A 5,396-nucleotide genomic window follows, 5' to 3' on the forward strand; every position below is an offset into this window, starting at 1 on the left:
ATGGAAAATTCTTTACTTGAATAGGACTTTATCATATATATTATATACAAAGAAAAACAAACTTCTATGCTTGAAAGCAAATAGCAGATCATACGATTACTATAGGAAACGTTTGTACTACTTTTTTTTTTTTTTTTTTTTTGGAATAGACAATTGGGATTAAGATGTGTACCTCTTTTTTAGTTTGAGATTGAAGGCTATTTTCTATCGAATAAGTCTCCCGTAAATGCGCAACAATATAAAAGTTCAAACATGAAAGGAAATTTTAGAATGGATACAGATGGTAAATAGAGCTAGTTTCAGCCGACAGTCTCTTGTGAATCATTGAAGTTCATACATGAACAAAAATTGGAGAATCGGATATCGTATGATAAATGAGAGTTAGATGAAACGTGGATTTGCCTTTGTGAGTTAAATGGAGGTAATGGGGTAAGAGACGTTGCATTTAGGTTAAATTATATAGATTTTTTTTTTTTTTTTGATGCAAATAAAAAATGAGATGCAACACTGTAAAATCTAATTAACTGTTTGGTGTTCCATCATGTTGTCCTGATTTGGTGGAACCAAATTGTTTATCGCTATTAATATTTTTTTTTGTTTGCATTTATTAACTTTACCACTTGGCAACTTTCAATTATTTTAAAATTTAAATTCAAAACACTAACTAAATTAACTAATTAATAACTAATCTAACTACTCTTTTGTCCTAAAACTATCCCGTTTTTAATAATATATAGATCTTAAAATAAGCCTACAAGTGTTTAAAATCACCAAAAATGAAAAGTTAATCCTAACTTTTTTTTTGGGGCCATAGCTCATTTCTATTGACCAATAAAATTACTTTTGTATCCCTTATATTTTATTCTAATTCCCACACTACCCTTTCACCTAAAGCCCTAAAGTGATGATCTCTTTCCTCTTTTCATCATCTTCTACAAACAACGCAGCCTCTCACAAGCCCTAAAAATATGATTTTTTTCCTCTTCCAGTCATCTTCTACGCAATCCTTTTGCTTTCACTGCAGCTTTTCATCTGGGTAAGTTTTTCTCCATTATTCTCTTGCAAGTTTAGTCGAAATTTTTGTCAGTGATGGAGTTATCAAAAGGAATTAGTAATAGATTTTTACTTCATTTGGTGTCTGCGGTTTTACATGTTCTGGATCTCAGGTTTGCTTAATTTTGTAAAACTAATTTTGACAAGTATTTGTTAAGATTCAGAGCAGTAACTATTCAGAGCATTATTGCCCCCTGCCCACCCACCCAGTTCAAAGCTATAGAATTGATCAATATCCTTATTAAGTTCTTCAGATTTCAATCGAATTTCGGGTTCTTATTTCTTTAGCTTTTTTTTTTTTTTTTTTTTTTTTTGGTTTTCAATGATCTTCAATGGAAGTGAGGGAAAATCCATAAAATAGAAGTGAAGAAACCCATTTGATTTTAAGAAAATTAATTATTAAGAGTTCAAAATATATAGAGTAATAAATGATGCTTAAGGCTTCCTTATTTTTGTTATATATTACTTTTCGTGTAGTATTCGATTCTCCTTTCAGATTTACGTGCTCTTATCTTTCGTTTCCCGTGGTTGTAGTATTTGTTTGATTCCTATAAGTCGGGGCAAGAGTGGGCTGGTTCGCTTCGTGTTTGAGGTATGTTATCACTTCTTAACTTCATAAAAGAGCTCTTAAAGACCATTTAGTATGTTTATCGTATAGAACTCACGGGACGGTGATTGGAAACCGTGAGTCCGTGTTATTGAATTAGTTGTGGCTGTTGTTGTCATTTAAACTTATTTCTCTAACTCTTGTTGTATACCTTTGTTGGCCTTTCTACTATTATTGTTGTCATCTCATATTTACTCTGATATGTATGTGTTGTTCGACTATCATGGTCTAGCAAAAGCAACATGTTTCATAAGAAGTAACGAAAATGTTGGTTGTGTACTGTCTTATTGTTTGTTTCATTTGCCTTGAAAGGCTACTAGCTCGTGAGGGCATCAACGCGGAGCAGCTTGCTCGTGATCTTAAGTCTTTTGAGTTAAAGGTACATTTTTCCTTCTCATTTAGAGCCTTGCCAAGTTATTTATTTATTTATTTGTGATAGTTCTCGCCTTTGAGAATTTATACATATACCAGATGATTACATGTGAATGGTTTTGAGGTAATGGATGAAAAAGTTAAAGATATGGTAGATGTATTGTTGATGATGATTTATTTAACAATATCAAAGCGAGTATTTGGTCTTCCATACAAGTCTTACTTCCAGCATTAAGACGGTGTTGATGAAAAGCACATACAAAAGAATGTGTAAAGAGTTAATGGCTCTATTTCAACACATTTTCCTTTCCAGAATCTCCACTTGTACTTAAAAAGTAGTTAGGAAAATTCTCATTCATTTTTTTTATCCAGTTTAGCTGATGATTCTTTCTTTATGTAATTGAACAGAGTAGCTTTGTTGATTAATATCTATGGTGTTCCCAAAAAGAAATGGTACTAGCTTTGTTACTCATCATAATTTGTGTCTAATGTTCTTCACTTTATTTTTATTTTTTGGTAAGCAAACATTTTATTGATACCAGAGTGAATAGTTACAAATCTAAACAGGTGCTGACCACCAATTTCTCTACAGAATGACAAACTTAGCAAAAGATAAAGAAAACTAAACCTATCACTAGTCGACTATACAAGATTTTCTTGAAAAACAAAAGCACAATAATCAACTGGTTTCTGTAAAGCACGCCAGTATCCTATGCATCAAGGATAATGATTCAGGTTGTCTAGTGTTGCTTTCCAATGCTTCAAGTCCCTGCCTCTGATGTGTATGTGCATAGCAATCTCTCTGCAGACCCTGTCCATGTGGAACTGGCCATTTTGAAACCTGATGCAATTGTTTTCCGTCCAAATAGTGGAAACTGTCATGGCAAAAATGCAACTGATGATAGCACCTCTGCCTGATATCCTCTTAGCCCAACTACAAACCATTAAAGTTCAGCATGCCAGCACCCAATAGATCTTTAAATTCCCATCCAACATAGAAGCCTATTCCATAGTCCCCTTGTAACAGGACACTCAAACAGAAGGTGGTCTAGAGTTTCAACAGCTAAATCACAGAACACATAGTCCGTGGGAACTCTAATGCCAAATTTAAGTAATCAATCAACTGTAGCCCATCTCCTCCAAGCTGCTAACCATAGGATGAAAGTGATTTGGATGAACATTTGGCTGCAGGGCAATACTTCTCCAGGGAACTTTCTGATATTGTGGCATAAGGTAAGTGTACATGTTCCTGACAAAGAACTTCCCACACTTAACCACTGATTGTAGCCTAGGGGTGGTTTGATACATGGGATAAGGATAATAATCTCAAGATAAAATTTGAGATTAACTTTATTCCATACTTGGTTTAGGGTATTAGCTATCCCATATAGAAACGAGATAACTAATCCCATGAGATATCCCACCTCATGTACCAAATGACCCCTTAATCCAACCATTTTAGTAATAGTACTTAAGCCAGACATTAAGGTATTTCCCATGAACATAAATGCCAATCACTATCAAAGAGAAACTGAATCCAACACGAGTGGAAAATTAAAAAATAATAGACATTGGTCTTTCATTCATTGCTTCAGCTTATGCATGACTACTATCCTTTTGTTGCATTTGTCCATCATTTAACTGAGTTAACTCATAGTAATGGGACACAAATTGGATGTATAATTTGTAGTTCTACATATAATAATACCTATCCAAAAAAAAGTTCTAAATATAATAATAAAAAAATAAGGGTTTCTCTTTTTTCTTTTTCTTGAATAAGCATCTAAAGGACCATTTTTCTGCCACTGATGCTCTAAATTAATTCCGGTGAGAAATTGTGTTAGAAGATTCTCCCTGACAGTTTTATCTGATTGTAGCGTTTGTTAATTGTCTTTCCATTCCTCTGTTCCTTCCTCACCAGAATCAAATATTTTTTATGCTTCCACTTCTTCTTTATTATCCGTCTATTTTGGTATGTGTACAAAAAGCTGCGACTAGGGAATTGTGGCTGTGTGTTTAGTTATTGGGCTGCCAACATTATGATGTTGCAGAGTTCATGAACGTTTATTTCTCCTTTCTTCAGATTGTTTACATTCAATCATGCCGGAAACTAGTAAAGCACGAAGTAATGCTAAGTGGGATGATGATGCCAACATTAAATTTATAGATTTGTGTGAAAATGAGATTAGACAGGACGTAGACCACACACTCATTTAAATAGAGATGGGTGGAATAATGTTGTTGAAGAATTCAATAGAGCCAGGAAGAAACTATGATAAAAAACAAATGAAAATCATTGGGATAACATGAAAAGATTGGATTCTTTTAAGAAGTTGATGAGAGGGAGACTGACTTTAGGATGGGATGCCACGAAAAATACAATTATGGCAGGAGATGATGATCAAGGTAGGAGCGAAAAATTAAGGTACATCTCTCACATTTTTCTATATGTCTTTCTTTTTTCTTTCATTGCTAAATTTCTTGGTTTGTTTAAAGTAGTTTTGAATTTTTTGCTACAGGAGGATGATCGATATAATAAGTTCAGGAAAATAGATCTTTCACTTATATGGTATCGCTATAATGCATTGTTTTTACGATATTGTTGCTACTGGAGAAAGAGCACGTGCAGCGAATCAAGAACAAATGTCTGGCATTCGAGTAGATCTTGATGAAGAACGAACAAATGATATTGGTGGCTATGACAAAGAACACTTAATCAATCCTAGTGATGAAGGGAATGATGAAAGTGATGATATACAGAATGTGGATCCTATTATGTTTCCTAAGCCGTCACTTAAAAGACGAGGTTCAATTGATGAGATTGGCACTAGCACTCAAGTCAAAAAAAATAAGGCAAAATCTGGTGCGGCATCAATGAGAGAGGATATACACTCTCTAGTGGAGTTTATGTCTAGCAAAAGCACTGCTACATCCCCTTGATGTGATGATCCCGTCATCGATAAGTGTATGAATGTGTTGGCAAATTTTTCTCGATATTCTTGCTGGGGAGTGGAAAGTACAACTACGTTTGCAACATGTTTCTAAAGAAGGATGTACGTCAACTGTTTCTTAAGATGGAAACTGATGAAGCTCGGAAATCTTGGTTGGAGTATAACTATCAATTACACCTTAAGAAAATGGGCTGATTGAGTCATTTCCATTTTCAGTTAAATGGAGAGTTTGGATATTAGCAATGTGGTATCTCCTCATTTAAGTGATTTGTTAGATGACGAAGATCAAGAACTAGAAGAGATTCGGAGAGAGCAAGATGAGAAGGAGCGGATGGCTTTATGTCATATAACAGGTAAATACATTTTGATGTATTATGAAAAATACCTATGCAAAGAACCTTGTGGTACATCAA

The 5,396-nt window shown here is 34.2% G+C and overlaps 1 pseudogene; it reads left to right on the top strand.

The window, feature by feature from the left end:
* Window positions 1–3,959: 3,959 nt before the first annotated feature.
* LOC132043119 (L10-interacting MYB domain-containing protein-like) lies at window positions 3,960–5,178 on the top strand (annotated as a pseudogene).
* Window positions 5,179–5,396: the final 218 nt, after the last annotated feature.

Source organism: Lycium ferocissimum, unplaced genomic scaffold (assembly GCF_029784015.1).
Source record: "Lycium ferocissimum isolate CSIRO_LF1 unplaced genomic scaffold, AGI_CSIRO_Lferr_CH_V1 ctg21412, whole genome shotgun sequence".
NCBI classification, from domain to species: domain Eukaryota; kingdom Viridiplantae; phylum Streptophyta; class Magnoliopsida; order Solanales; family Solanaceae; genus Lycium; species Lycium ferocissimum.